We start from the raw sequence: 16,919 nt of genomic DNA, 5'->3' as shown, positions 1-16,919 counted from the left end.
CATATTATGTTCATTGGAAATGAGTCGGGGAATCCCTTATAATACCTTATTGATATGGTGTTACCTTTGAAAGGAATTTTCTGTTAACAATTGCCTAAAATGATGTACCAACTCAACCTCAATTTCTGAGTGAAGAGTCTTTCTTTGACCATCTCTCCCCAAGATATAAAATATCCTATTATTGTGCCTATGTTGCAACATTGAATTATGAAAAAATTGGTGTTTTGTTCACCCTCTTTTAGCCATCAAACCCTAGACTTCTGCTTCCATAGAAGTTCCTCCTATTGTCTCTGTTGTTCTAGCTGGTGTAGTGTAATCCCCTCCTCCACCACCAGATCCATAGTTCGCCCTTCCACAATGATGTGTTGTTGTAGGTCCTGCATTTTTCCTTCCAGCTTCAACTTTTCTTCAAAAATATTTCCAAAGTGTAGTTTGTTCCAAACCTTGATGTTGTGTTTCAATTTTTGTAACTTGAGTTGGAAAATATGCATTTTATTTCTACCTTGAATGGATCCTTCTTGCCACCAAGCTTTAACCATATCAAGGAAGCTAGGGTCAATTTTTTGTCATTGCTTTCAGGTCTTTTTCTAATATGAGTGGCCAATGATCAGATCCCAGACAAGGAAAAATAGTGGCCTCAACAAATATGTCCATGTGTAACACTTCCTCCATCATAAGGAAATGGTTTAACTTGCTAACTACCTGATGGTGTTCCCCCATTCTGTTGTTCCAAGTAAATATGCCATTTACTGTAGAGATATTTACTAACCTGGAATCCTCAATGAAACTATTAAAGGTTTCTGATATAGGTTCAAGTCTATCAGAGCCTCCTTTTTTCTCTACTAACGATCTTATTATATTGAAGTCTTCCTCCACGATCCAAAATTGGTGAGGAAACCACTGTCTATGATAGCGAATCTGGTATATAAATTTCATTTTTTCTATAGATATTGGAGGTGCATAAACCATTGTCAAAACAACTAGGTCTTTTGTACCCAAATACCTAAAACACCCTGTTAAAAATCTAGCGCTTTCCACCCAATATTGAAATATTACCTCTCTATGATTCCATAGTATCACCAATCCCCCAATGTCACCTTGAGCATCAATTTCCATAAAATGGCAACCCTTCCAACAAAAATCAATAGTTTTGTTCAATTTGTGCGAAAGTAGCTATGTTTCTTGCAAAATTAGGATTGTCAGCTTCTGTTTCTTTATTTGTTCCCTTACATACCTTTGTTTACCTTTTTTATTAAGGCCTCATATATTCTAGGTGAGGATCTTCATTGAGATTGTTTGGGGACAGCTAGATAGTAATCCTCAAGCGCCATGGCTTGTCTAGAATTCACTAGGACATCCCCCGTCTCCTGCAAAGAGTCCTTTTTATTCTTCCTTCCCTATATTTTGGCCTCCTTAAATAGCTCCTTCACTAAAATATCATTATTGTTTTCCCAAAATTATGCAATGGAGTGTATAACAGGGACCTTTGATGATTGTTTCCTTCTTTGATTTTTCCAAGCAAACAAGGCCTTCGCATATTGATCACGTTTCTCCACCGACCAGTTTGTCACGTCTTTTTCCACCCATTCATTGACCAGGTCGACTAGAAAAGTTTCTTCCCTGGATAAAGACTCATAAGTATGCTTTTTCAATTAGGAAACCTCCTCAATATCTGGTAAGTTAATAACCTCAATCTTCTCACTTGTCGCTTCTGCAGTCTTTGGAATTTTTTGCTTTGTCATTTGCTTTGTATCCTTCTTCTTCACTAATCCAAACTTATGCAGGAATGCAAAAAAATATAGATATAAACATAAACACATAAATGTAGAAAAAAAAAATCATTTCATTAATATCAAAGAACTGAAATATGCTTACATACAGAATGGAAATAAACTTAGCTTGGGCGATGGTAGCTTATCCCTGAGAAGAGATGTGGTGGTTACATGCCTATGAATTGTTACAATAAGGCTCAAGGGCCTTATTATTATTAAACAACAAGGGGAAACCCTAAACAACCAAATCCCTAACCCTAGGAGACAAAACACCAAGATTTTGTGGGCCTTGTTGGGGTTAGTTGGGCAGCGAACTTCCCGAGGTCATAACTTGGTCATATGATCTTCATTTGGTGCGTATGATACCTCATTAGAAATATCTCTCTGAGTACTATAGGATTTTTCACAGGCCCAAACATCATTTAGGGGGACAAAAAAACTTCGGAAGTTCAGGACCTGAAAAAACTACTAAAAATAGTAAATATTGTTATTATCAAGGAAATAAAATGACCAGATGTCTAGGTGGAATAGGCGGGTGGCCACTAATATATACCTAGATCAATCCCCCCCCCCAAGGAAGTAATGGTCCCCATTGCGTGCAGAGCCTCCATGAGGTGATAATTTTTTAATTAAACCTGGTCCCTAGTGAAGGATTTTGCCTCCTTTGACAACTCGATATAGTTGGATCCTCTGCTGCCAAGTGTTCTTAATATGTGTGTCCATGATCCTATCAGTTGTGTCATGCTCAATGCAACTTGGGTTGAGCTTTGTTGGTGTCAGCTGCTCTACGACGTTGGATGTGTCCAATAATGGAGGAAAGTATGGTCACAACCCATCCACATTGAATACTAAGTGCAAACCAAGGAACAATGGAATGTTGAGCTCAAAGGCATTGTCCTCTACAGCCTTAGTGATGGTGTACGACCCATATTGGAGCAAGTAAAGCTTGTGGTGGGGCCCAGCGAGACGCTCCTTCTATAAATGTAACCAAACTTTGTCTCCCACCAGGAACTTGTGTGGCATTAGATGTTAATTATGACACTGTTTGTACTTAGCATTGGCTCTGCCCAAGTGTCATGGACCTACTAGTGGATGTGTTGAATGCATTCAATCAAGATCTTAGCCCAATCAAATTTGGATTGGACATGAGCCAAATTTGCTTGAGTAGATGCAAATGGTATTTCCACATCAATGGGACATGGTGGTTGGAATCACAACCCCACTTGAAAAGGGTTGTGGCCAGTGGAGCTAGGGATAGATTTGTTGTAGTTGTGTTAGACATAGGGGATGCTTTCATCCCATGTGTGTGGATGCTTCATGTTGTACATGCGCAAAATGTTCACAATAATCTTGTTGACGACCTCTATTTAGAAATCAGTTTGGGGGTGAAAAGTTGTGGACGTAGTGAGCTTGGTATCCAGCATCGACCAAAGGCTTGATCAAAATGTACTCAGGAATATGTTGTCCCAATCTGAGATAATGGACTGTGGGATCCCAAAATGTACCCACACTCATTGAAAGAAGAGCTTAGCAACGACTTTTTTGTGATACTCTTCTTGCAAGCCGCCATAATGGCCATCTTAAAGAATATGTCGATGATCATGAACACGCAGTCATTGTCATCCTTAATAGAAGGAAGGCTCGACATGTAATCCATGGAGATGGATTCCCAAGGTTGACTAAGAGTAGGAAGAGTATTATATAATCCTTGCTTCTTAATTTTTTGTTTGGAAATGGCGCAAGCAGTGCAAGATCTGATGTACTTCCCAACGTCCTGTCGAAGGTTTGGCCAATAAAAATACTTCTGCCGCACTGCCAGTATTTTCTCTACCACGAAGTTTCCAGCAACCCGACTGTTGTTCGCTTCCCAAATCATCTTGGCTTGCTTGCTTGTAGGAACACAGAGGTGTCCCATGTGGCATAACACTGTTCCCTGGAGGTGAAAATCTAGAACTTGCTTGTCTTCTAGGAGAATCATCTAGATGTTTTTGAATTTCGGATCACTCTTGTAAAGATGAATCCACCCCGAAGTCTCATGTTCACAAGAGTCGAGCACAGTGGTAAGCGCCATGACTGGTGGTCGGATGAGACAATCTGCAACATTATTGGTGTTGCCCTTTTTGTACTTAATGTTCAAATGGAACTATTGCAGATATGTGGACCATTTCTGATGGCAATTGTTTTGAAACTTTCCTTATGTCTATATGAACTGCAGGGGTTGTTGATCTATTTGGATGACCATTTCCTTCCCCAAAATGTAATTCTTCCATTGTCGGTAGGCCTACGAAATAGAATACATATCTTTGTCATAAGTGGGATACTTTCAGACTATATCTGAAAGTGTCTCACTGTGATATGCCACTGGATTCCCGTGTTGGGTTAGAACTACACCAATAGCACAATTGAAGGCATCTGTCTCAATTTAAAATGGTTATTGTAGGCTTGGTAATGTGAGAATTGGTACAAAGCATAGGTGATGCTTCAACTCGAGAAACGTCTTATGTTGGGATTCAGACCAAAAGAACTTTGATTTTTCTCTGCCGTTGGTGACTTGAGTCAAAGGAAAAGGGATATGAGAGAATCCCAACACAAACCTGTGATATTTGGAAAGACCCAGAAAGTTGTGGAGCTCTATTAGAGTGGTTGGGGTTGGCCAATCTTGAATAACTTGTATCTTGTTTGGGTCCACATGCACACCTTTCTCATTAATGATTTACCCTAGATATTGAACCTGGATCATACCAAAATTATATTTCTCCAAATTGGCACACAGTTTGTGTTTTCACAGGGTTTGGAGGACCTGTCGGATATGGTGTATGTGCTCTTCCAAACTCTGGTTGAAGATCAAGATGTCTTTCAGGTACACTACCATGAACGATTTGGGAAAGGGCTACAAGATGTCTTCCATCATCTACATGAAGGTTGTGGGGGCATTCGTCAACCCAAAAGGCATGATCAGCCATTCGAAAAGGCCCTCCTTGGATTTGAAGGCAGCCTTCCATACATCGGAGGGTTCAATTGGTCCCTCGTGGTACCGTAACTTCAAGTCAATCTTGCTAAAATATTTTCCCCCTTGAGATATTACAAAAGGTCATCAATAGGTGGGATTGGATACCTATTCCAGATAGTGATCTTATTCAGCGCCCGATAATCAATACAGAGTCTCTGGGTGCCATCTTTCTTTTGTACCAACATGATCATCCTTCCAGAGGTTGGTGAACTTGGCCTGATGTTTCCCTTCATTAACATCTCTTGAATCTACCTCTTAATTTCATCGTTCTCCATAACAAAGTGTCGATATATGGTTTGTTGGGTAGCGATGTTCCCAAGGTCAAATTGGTGGAGTGCTTGACCTCCAAGTGTAGGGGTACCCTTGTGGGTGAGATGAATATGTCCCTATATTCTTCCATGACCTTGCCCATCTATTGTTGTCGTGTGGAGGAGCCTTATCTGGAGGTTGTTGATGTGGCCACAGTCTTCTTCTTTCCCTGAGGATGAATCATAAGGAAGACAAATTTCCCGGTCTGGGAAATGATGTTGTTACATTTCTTCATAGAGATCAATGAGATGGAGGTAAGAAGTTGTTGACGATGTTGGGCTCGCAACATGTCAAGGGGATCTCCCCAGTAAGAAGTCCCAATTAGACCTCAGATTGTTTGGTGTAGGAGTCCCAGTAGTGGGTCGTAAAGCAATGCCTTGACCGTGATGTCGCACAAAGGCAAGTAAGATAACTATGTCAGTAGTAAGGGTGTGACCGCTACAGTGAGTCAAGGAAGGTGTATGGGAGGTTCTAACACATGGGGGGTTGAGATGAGTGCGCCCCTTAGCAACCTGTAACAGTACTCAGTTGGGAAGGGAACACACGAGCGAAGATGCATCACAAGATGGAAAGCAGGTCAACCGACAATCCAAAGTGATGATTAAACCAATAGCACATCTACAACAAGATTCATATAATCGCATAAAAAGAAGTTCATACACAACTACGTAAGTTAAACAACATACATTGCTAAGAAACTGGAACAGTCCAACTACAATAACAACATATGCATGAAAATGTGTTGCCTCTTATTATATAAAGAAGTGTAAGTCCTAATCATATAATACATCCATGTAAACCTGCTAGCCCCAACATTGGAACGTTACAACCACATCCGCCTGCTCCTCCAAAGAGATGTACTAGCTCCATGCAGTAGAGAAGCCAAGGTGCATTACAATATTGTCCAAGCTCTTTCCAAGATAGTCTTATCAGAAGCTTGGCTGACCAAAATCCCTTACAATGAGTTGTGAGGGACAATTTATAGCAAAGGGTTGGGTGGCCATTGATATTCCCCTTTGTTACAGTCCATATACCCTTATGACTCTTCATCTACTCTATGACTGTTACATCCAACTATTGACACTTGACTTACACTTGACATGGCATTACATTACAATGCACATGTACTCATGTGAGATAACATGGCTTGAGCAAGCCATGCAAGACATCACTAACACTTGGTCCGTTGTGATGAGACCAACTCTTTGGCATGCTTGTGATGGTGAAGGTGGTGAGATGATGCCAATCTTGGTCGTCCATGATGGTGTGCATGCACCTCATGGTGACATCTTGCTAAAGCGAACTCTTGCCTCTGTTGCAACCGATGCATTGGTTCAGATCCTTCATCCAACGCGTCTACCAACATGCACATGGACTTCTTCGGTGTGACTAAACCGACAACACACTAATGCATAGTGTCCGTGCTGATCTTTAAGTGTGTGATGGTGGTCATGCGCAACAACTTGCTGAAGTACATGTTCAACTCCAGTTGGACTTGCTTCTTGTCTTCACCTTGGTGAGTGTGCTGAATGGGTTGGATTGCATGCGTGTGAACAATGACATGCATGTTGTTAAATCCCTTCCATGCGATCAACAAAATTGCTCACTATGTCTACTTCGTGCCAGCTGCTAGGATGGATCTTTAACTTGTACGAGCGCAGTTTCATTCGTGAGTGCATGTTGCGCCCACTGTTGTTCATGTTCCTGTTGCAACTCATTCGTCTGTCTGTGCAACTTCATGTTCTTCCTTGAGTTGCTACTTCAGCACATGAAACTCCTTCTTTTTTCCATTCTCTGTCTTCACGCGATCTTCATGTCGCGTCGTCACCTCATAGCCTGAGTCTCCAAAGTTGCTTTCATCATCAATGGATATGCTTGATCTTGCAACTTTGTTCCACCTCTATGTTTTCAACAACCTTCCTCTTGCATTCGTTGCATTCGTTGTGTTCGTTGCATTCGTTGTGTTCGTTGTATTCACTACATTCGTTGTGTTCACTACATTCATTGTGTTTGTTGCATTTGTTGTGTTCGGTATGTTTCCTTCAGTTGTTGTTCATGATTCTTCTCGATGTGATATCTTGATGTTATTGTCTATGAACAACTTGATATCTTCATGAATAGGAAATCTCATAAACATTTGATCAACTGCATCTCTAGGTGTGCTCTGAATGGTGTCTTCGACTCTACCCTCTTGGAAACCATTGTACCTACACTGTTGAGAGGCAGATGAACACCTACAATAACCGGAGACATGGAAACACTCATGGAAAGCAATCTGTTAGTCGAAAACCAAAATGAACTTGAGAACTAACTTTCAACATACCTGTGTGACTAATCATGAAGGTTGCACAATTTCGACCAAGAGGTCAGGAGACTGACTGCCAAGACTATGAAAGGCACAGTCTGGGCTGCTGGGAGACTGGCTGATTGCTAGAACTATGCAATGCACAGTCCAGTCTGGCTGCTAACTGCTAGAATTGCACAATGCGCAATCTCAGTTGGAAATGGTTACAGGCTCAGTGACTGCATTGCACAATTTTCTTGGCCAGCAATCACTGTTCCTCAGGATTGCGCAAAGAAGACCTGGGGAAGAGCTACTAGGAAGAAATGTGCATTTCTGGAGAGGAAGGCAAAGCCTTCCCTCTCAGGATTGCGCAATGTTGTCTGGTGAGGTAGAGTCCGAGCCAAGGTTGGTTCGAATCGCCGACGGGAAACTGAAAGCAAATATGACAGTGGATGCATGGCAACACTTAGTGAATGTAGAAATGATTGGCAGTGCATGCAAACATGAATGAAAGATTCAGTAAACAGATCAACATGCATGTGGGTGAAGCGAGTCGCCGAATTGGTGACCATTCGTGAAAAACAGTTTCATGCATGTGACAGCAGTGAGATTTCAATGAAAACTGAAACAGTGCTAGGACAAGCTAATATACATGTAAATGACAGCAAGAGCTCAAAGAAAACAAGCAAACAATACTCATAAAAGTGAAAACACAAAAAGCGACAGAAATGCAACAAAAGTCATGGAAAGAAGGCTTACCCCAAAACAATTGAGATGAATGTGCCAACATCTCTTAGATGTGATGTGGGATGTTGGAGCTGCAAGGTTGATGTGAGGGATGAGCTCTGCAGCATTTGGTTTATGAGTTTTGATAACATCGAAGTTCTGACGCGCATGCCACAACTCTAGGGAAAGTGACACTTAGTGGGAGGTTTCTGAAGTGATCCTTGCATGTAATCTCCAACTGCTAAAAGTAGATCCATGAATCAAGGGATGTCTTTGCATGCTGTCTTGGGAGAAGCAAGCCATGCATGCAAGTTTGTTTTGCTCGGTCCCAAAGGGAATCAGTCAACTCAGTTGCACATGCAAGAGGTTGCTCGACTACCGGGAGAAAATGTGCATTTCTAATGGGGATTTGGGCTGGCTGCCCAGGATATTTGCACAATTTCTGGGCAGAGCAACTGACTGCTGCCCAGATTTGTGCAAATTCTGGGTTGAGTAGCCCTGCTGGGGAAAATTGCACAATTTTCACTATGAGTGTTGACTACCAGAATTGCGCAATTCTGGAGACCAGCAGGCTGCCAGTCAGGATTGCGCAATTTCTGGAGGGAAGGCTATTTGCCCTCTAGAATTGTGTAATTTCTTAGGGATCTGATCAGCTCACAACTGGACCAAGTCCGGCTGATCAACCTATGAGGGGAATGCATTGAGATGTGATTGATAGGCTGCCTTTGTGCAAGCAAAACACTGAAGCTTGTGAACATAACGAAGCAAGACAAGCTGCTATGAAAAGTTGGTAGGGAGGCTCCAAAATGAAGCTAAGGAAAAATTTTGGAGGGTGGTTGTAGCTGCGACAACAACAGTGCTACCTTTGATATCCTGTATAACTTATTTCCCAAAGAAATAATGACAGTGCATGGTCTAGAGTTATACAATGTATAACACTTCCAAAAGTGTGGTTGGCCTAATAATACATCACAAAATTCAAGAGGAGAAACATCACACAGTACCTCATCTATGAAGGGCTTGATGTTTTATGGAAGGCAGCATTTTTGGCTGATCCTGAGATCTCTCCCTTGGTGAATCCACCCGATGGTGTACAGCTGCAGGTGTGGCATGGTCTGTAGGCCCAGCTGTTTGATGACCTCTGCTAAAATGAGGTTCTTTTGGCTCTGATTGTTGACAATGAACTACAGCGGAGAACCCTTCACCCACATTTGTGACTGGAAGAGTCACTCCATCTCCTCTGGATCTTCGAGCTCAACCTTCTAGATCTTAGTGGTGGAAACGGTAGCACTAGGATCTGCATCAATAATTTTCTTCCCTTTTTCATTCCCCTTGTCATTTTTTGACTCTGAATCAAAACATGCATCTAATTTAGAAGCCTTCAGCTCAGCCACCGGTGACTACTTGGCTCGGCACTCACTTATGTTGTGAGTGGGGCTCTTAGGGAACTCACACCATTTCCCTATGTCCTTCTTTGTCTTTGTGTTGTTCTTATTTTCTTGCGGCTTTGACGGGTTGTCTTGGGTCACCCCACCTTGGATTTGTCCTTTGTTTTACGATTTGGGGGCACCATTCCCTTGCTTTGGATTCACATATCAGAAGTCTTGCTTCTTTTGGTTAAATTTCTACTCGATCTTGACAGTGTATCGATAGGAAACGCCAAGCGAGGAGATGTACAAGAACTCCATCTCATCCTGGATGTACTTGTGTAGAAATTTGTGGTACTTGAGTACCAAATACCACTCAGAATCCTTGATACCCATCTTTGTGCGAAGGGTATGGAAAATATTTGTGAACTTTGGCACATCTTTGTCCCTTCCCTACCGCAGTGTGGTCCACTTTATGTATTTATCTTCATAACTATCGACAAGGTAATATTGTTCCTTGATGGCGTCTCAAAAACAATTCCAAGTCGGTATGGCTAAAAATAGTGAGGATTCCCTCTCGTCCTTTTGTTCATAGCAGGTTTCCCACTAGTCTTTGACATGTGGGGCGACTTTGAGGAGTGCAAAAGTAATATTTTCCTGGTTAGAAAAGTCATGAACCGAAAAATATCCTTCCAACATATTTAACCATATATCTATGGCGCTTGCATCTATCTCGCATTCAAATATGGTAATGTCAAAGTTAAATTGTACCTTAAAGGTAGCGGCGCCTCCAGAGTGGCTGTTGGATGAATATGTGTCGCATGTGGGTAGTCATCGAAGGATATGGGCAAAGTTATCCATCATCATGTTCCTCTGTCACTCAAGGGCTTCCTCGATAAATATTTTGAAAGAATATCCTTCCCCCTCATCTTTCTTTTCTTCCACCATGGGAGGTCGTCAGGGTTTGCGAGGCTGGTCTTGCAAAGGTTCAACTAGTTTGAGTTGTAACTCCTTATACCCTGACCTCATTGGGGACATGCAAAGAAAAATAGAGAAATAGCAGACCACTCTGATACCACTAATCCGGACTTATGCAGGAATGCAACCAAATACAGATATACACATAAACAAATAAATGCAGTAGAAATAAAACTTAATTTCACTAATATCAAACAACTGAAATATGCTTACATACAGAATGGAAATAAACTAGCCCGGGCAATGGTAGCTTATCTCTAAGAAGAGATGTGGCATATACATACCTCTGAATTGCGTTACAATGAGGCTCAAGGGCCTTTTTATTATTGAACAATAAAGGAAAACCCTAAATAACCAAAACCCTAACCCCAGGAGATGAAATGCCAAGAGTTTGTGGGCCTCGTTGGGGTTAGTTGGGCAGCCAACTTCCTGGGGTCGTAACTTGGTCATATGATCTTCATTTGGTGTGTACGATACCTCGTTGGAAATATCTCTAGAAGTAATACAAGATTTCTTGCAGACCCTTACTTATGGTTATGGTCCTGTTGCAAAGCTCAAAAAAAAGTTGTTTAGGGGGTCAAAACAGCTTCAGAAGTTCAGGACCCGAAAAACTGCTAAAAATAGTAAATGCTGCTATAATCAAGGAAATGGATGAAATTAATTAGATGTCTAGGTGGAATCGGTGGGTGGCCACCAATATCCACTTGGAGCATTCGCATACTAGGTGGTTTCCCGCATCTGAACATCATTTGGTATATCCTCCAGCACATCTTCTTCCATCGTTGCTAGGGTCTCAAAACTATTTTTTCTGGGTGGTGGCAATGGAGTATTTTTAATACGCGGCCTATAATTTCTTGTTCGATTGGTTGTTTTGGTAAATCCTTTGGTGTCAACCTATCCCAAATTATCTAGGTCAATTCTATGACTGGGGTAGTCCTGAAATAAATGGCCATGTTCATGGCAGAGCCGACAACGAAAGGGAACATGTTCATAATCAAGTGGTTGAGACCAGATTTCCCCTTGATAATTTAAGGTAATGGACTCTAGCAAGGGTTGGGATATATTCATATATATACAAAGATGAGCATATGACATGTTCCGACGCCATCTAGTTATTTCCAAGACTTTGACAAAACGTCCCAGTACATACTCGATGCCTTCTAATATTTCTGGGATCCATAAATCAATTGGAAGTGAATACAACCAAACCCACACTGGTGCAGACAATAATTCCGCTTTATCAGGTTTGAAACACTCCTCCCAATGCCTTATGTAAAATCCTGCATTATTATAGAAATAAGGTCCTCCGTCAAAGATTTGAGCTTTATCTTCCAAATTGGAGAAAATAACAGTGAAGAAACCTTTCGGGCCCAGGTGAAGATTTATTTCTCCCTTGGGATTCCATTTATGTGAGATCCATCATTTTAATTCTCTTTTTAAGGGTCATCCTCCTATACATTTGCAGATGAAAGCATGGCCTTCCATCCTTTTACGGTGGTCCTCCAGGCTTTTTGAAGGAACATCGACAGTAGAGTTATGAAGTGCTTTAGGGATACATCGACCTTGTAAACTTGCTTGCCATTTTTCCCCTTGAATTGGTAGTTCAGAGGATTTCTCTTATGTTTTCTCGCCTTTGGTAGACATTATTGTAGACCCAGAAAAATTATTTCGAAATGAGCGGGGGGAGGTTGGCTCCCCTTTAAGCACACTCATAGTAAGAAATCCAGTAAAACCATGTATAAATATGGTGATAGAATTGCAATTACTCAAGAAATTTAATCTAAATAAAGAGACACAATTCTACTCTACTACTCTATGGAAATTAATTCAATATTTAGAACAATATTCGCAAACATGCATCAATCACATAAACAAGTACACAAATTTATTTAGGGGAAACCAACTCATAAAAGCCCCTTAATCCTACTTGCATTAATCAGATGAATAAAGAATTTATTACAATTTCTTGCTTGCTTTGAGCTCAACCTGCAAGTGAATAACCTTTCTCTTTGTTCAATGAGAAAATATGAGCCTGACTTAGTCAATTTCTACCTCTTCTTGAGCCCTATTTCCTTGTGAAAATCCTGAGGAAGGCCCTTATTTTTTAGGAATTTTCCTCCAATTAATTGTGTAATTCCAAAGGTTGGATATCTAACTGCATGCAACACCTATAGACTTTAGTCTAGTCTATAACTAATGTTACACCACCTTGGAATCTCAACCATATTTGGGGAACTTGAAGTCTCTACATGCACTAACTTTTTTTGGTTGATTGATTAGTTAACTGGAAGATCACTGAGTTAGACTGTTGTCCCACTAGACAACTGACCTACAACTAGTTCTATCAATAGTTAGAACTAGTTTAACTGAATAAAATTGGAAATAACTGAATTAGATTGCTACAAATTAGAAATCACACATGCATAAATGAAATCTAAGCCCTATAACTCGAATTTACTTAACTAACTGAGTGAAAAGAGCCATGTCACCTCACTTAACTACCTCCAAATTGTCTTCTAATGTGGAAATTCAAATTTTCTCAATTTGACCAAGGCAAAGTCAAATTGAGACTTTCTTGCTACACTTCTCAACGCTCCCTCTTAAAAAGAAATGGATTTTCAACCACCCTAATCCTACACGAGTGGAATTCGAACTTTCCTCTTGACAAAGCCTTTGTCAAGATGTCAGCATCTTGTTCCTCTATCAGAATGTATTGTAGCAACATTATCCTCCTCTACACACAGTCCCGTAAATGATGATACCAAATATCTATATGCTTGGATCGATCATGAAATATCGGATTCTCAAAGAGCTTAATGCAACTCTTATTATCATAATATATCACAGTTGGATCCATCTCTTGACCAAACAATCCCACAAGTATCTTTCTCATCCAGATCGCCTCACATGTTGCTTGACTTGCAGCCATGTATTCAACTTTTGTCGAGCTGAGCACCACAAACCTCTACTTCCTGCTATACCGGGAAATTGTTGTGGAACCAACACTAAAAATTCCACCTGATGTACTATTTCAATTAGATGGACTCCTTGCCCAATTTGCATCTATGAAGCCACACAACTTCACTCCCTCTTTCTGTTTGTAGCATAATCCATACTAGGTAGTGCCTCTGAGGTACCGTAATACATGATTTGTTGCCTTCCAATACAAGTTGGTCGGCTTGACCATACCATGGCTCATTTGGTTGACTGCATAGAAAATATATAGTTGTGTCTTCACAAGATACATCAATGAACCCACTAGCTACTGGTAAATGGTGGCATCAACCTCTTCACCTGAAGTCACATTCTCCTTCCTCCAGCTTGTCTCTAGAGGTGTCTCCATGGGCTTACAACTCTCCATGAAAAATCTCTTCATTATCATGGTGGAATACTTTCCTTGAGACACAAACAATTCCCCATCACCTTGCATATTTCTAGCCCAAGGAAGTAGTGCATGAGACCCGTGTCTTTCATCTCAAAATCCCTTGCAAGTTCCTCCTTGCAAGAGTTTATCAACATCTCATCACCATTCAATATCAAATCATAAACATATAAAATAATCATAAGAAATTTACCTTCTACCAAAATATGATATAGCTTTGCATCTGCTTCACTTTTGGTTAAGCCCAATCCAGTGAGATAATTGTCGATCTAAGTGTACCAAGCTCGGGTGCCTATTTGAGACTATACAACGATCACCTGAGTCTACACACATGAGAATCACGATCAATGTATCAAAACCTTCTGGTTGCTTGATGTACACTTCCTCCTCAATAACACCATTGAGAAATGTTGTTTTTACATCCATCTAGTGGATCTTCCACCCCATCTGCACAGTCAGTGCAAGAAAGTATCTAATGGATGAATACCTTGCTATGAGAGCAAAGGCTTCCTTATAGTCAATTCCCTGAACTTGAGAGAATCCCTTGGCCACAAATTTGACCTTATACTTCTATGCTTTTGTTTGTGCATGCTTAGACTTGAATATCCATCTCAAGCCCACAACTAATTTATCTGTCGGTCTTGGGATTGCTTCCCAAACACTGTAATTCATGATGTGTTTGTATTCTTCCACCATTTCATCAACCCAAACTTGTTTCTTAACTGCTTCCTCAAAAGAGGATGGATCAATCTCTACAAGCTCAGTCATTAGAGCCATGTAGTTAGTGTACCTCTTAGGTGACCTCCTTTTCCTACGCAAATTTGAAGGAGCTCTCACATTATCCCTCACATCCTACACCAATCTATCAGCTTCCATATTTATTTTTCTCCCTTCTCTAGGTGGTTCTACTTGAGTGGATGTCTCCACATTGCCTCCTCTTTGATCCTCCATTTGTGGCTACCCTACAATTTCTTGAGACTCCTCCTTTGTAGCTAAAATCTCCTCTTTTGTGGGATTTGCAGCTCCCTCTCAAAAGAGAATATCATTGTTTTCTCCTCATCAAAATTTACATCCCTTCACACAACTATCAATATGAGGGAAGATACGTACACCTGGTAATTGTATGGAGTTTCGGTGTAACCCACAAAAAATCCCAACTATACTGTCGGCTCAAGTTTCTTCCTCAAATCTTTGGATACATGGCAGTAAACAAAGGCTCCAAAAATTCTGAAGTGAGACACATCCATCTTTCTCCCCAAGAAAGCCTCCTCTAGTGTAATCATACCAAGAATCCGATGAGGACTCTGGTTACAAGTAGACTATTTTGTTACATGCATCTTCCCACAAATGTAGTGGTGGGCATTGGTCATGTAGCATAGCTCTCGCATCTCCCACAATGTGATGGTTCTTCCTCTTAGCTACCCCATTTTGTTGTGGATTATGTGGAGATGCTAGTTCTCTTCAAATTTCTTCTTAGGCACAAAAGTCCTTGAAGTCATTCAAAACATACTCACCTCCATTCTCAGTCCTGAGAGCCTTCACCTTCTTGTCGGTCTCTTTCTCAACTAGTTCCTTAAATTCTACAAACTTTGAGAATGTCGCATCCTTCTTCTGCATGAAGAAGATCTAGAACTTCCTTGAGAAATCATCAATAAAATTAACATAGTACTTATGTCTAATAGTGGAGGTTGTCGAGAAGGGCCCACAGACATTATAGTGGATTCTCTCCAAGATGGCATGTGCTTAGTTTTCTTGATCATGGAATGATGATTTCACATACTTCCCAAGGTACAACCCTTGTAGAGATCATGTTGCTCAAGTGATCCTTTAGGGAGGATAGTGGTTATTTGCTGCATAATTTTTAAGGTGCCATGATGCAAATGGCCTAATCTCTTGTGCCAGAGTTCACCGACATCGCGATTATGCACTTTCTTTGCCTTACTGCCTAATTCAACACAATATTTCACATCGATTTTATACAGGTTCTTCACATGAACCCCGATTTTCATCACTTATCCAGTAGCTATGTGCCTCAGAATTGCTTTACCTTTACTAAATATTACATCATATATGTTGTCTTCCAAAATAGCTAAAGAGATGAGGTTCTTCTTTAGGCTTGGAACAAACATGACATCTTTGAGGTGAAGAGGGGATCATGACTCCCTCTTAAAGGTTACTATACCAATCCCGGTAGCATTGTACCTTCCGTCATCCCCAAGCTCAATATGCATCTAGAGATCTTTATCCTCCAATTCGCTAAACAATTATCTACACATTGTCATTTGGAATGAGGTAACTAAATCCAAGTACCACACACTCCCCATCATAATCTTGGTCATGCATGCGATAAGGGTGAAGTCTAGCTCAAACTTTGAAGCTAATACTTCACCTTCTGCTCCTCCTGAGTTCTTCTTTCTAGACTTTTTGTGTGTACACTTTGTAGCATAGTGCCTGAATTCATGACAATTGAAGCATTTTATTTTGGACAAGTCTTTCTTCTTGCCCCCTTCTCTATATTCTAGTTTGATTTAAGATTTCTTCCCTTTTCCATTCTTTCCCTTTCCAACCAATGTAAAATTTTCTTCATCCTCTCCCTTGGATGAACTTCCATATCTGGTATTTTGCCTAATCTCTTCTTATACCAAATCAGACCATAAGCATTCCCAATTTGGTAATTTCTCCCTCTCGCTCACCAAGTCTTGGTAGCTATGCCTGCTTTTTGGAAGGCCTAGAAGTGTTAGGCTCACCAGGTCATCTTCTGCAACATTCACACCAACAACTCCAAGCTCATCCCGAACATGCATAAATTTGGTGAGATACTACGAAATAGTATCGTTCTTCTGCATCTTAATGTTTCAAAGTTTGTTTTTGAGGGCCAGTTTTCTATGGTCACTTCTATTTTTGAATAGCTATATCAGTGCCTTCCACATTGTGGAAGGAGTTTCTTTGCCATGGAGATTTGAGAAAATGTGGTCTCGCACTCCCTCCAAGATTAGTCTCCTCGCCTTGGCTATATCTTTCTTCCATTGGGCTAGGTTCTAGGAATCAGTTGATCCTAGTTTTGGAATTTTTGTCTTGACATATTCTAGCA

This window comes from Pinus tabuliformis, chromosome 4_2 (genome assembly GCF_031772625.1).
Source record: "Pinus tabuliformis cultivar Carrire ecotype Pingquan chromosome 4_2, CPIR1, whole genome shotgun sequence".
NCBI classification, from domain to species: domain Eukaryota; kingdom Viridiplantae; phylum Streptophyta; class Pinopsida; order Pinales; family Pinaceae; genus Pinus; species Pinus tabuliformis.
This window is presented reverse-complemented; position numbering follows the sequence as displayed.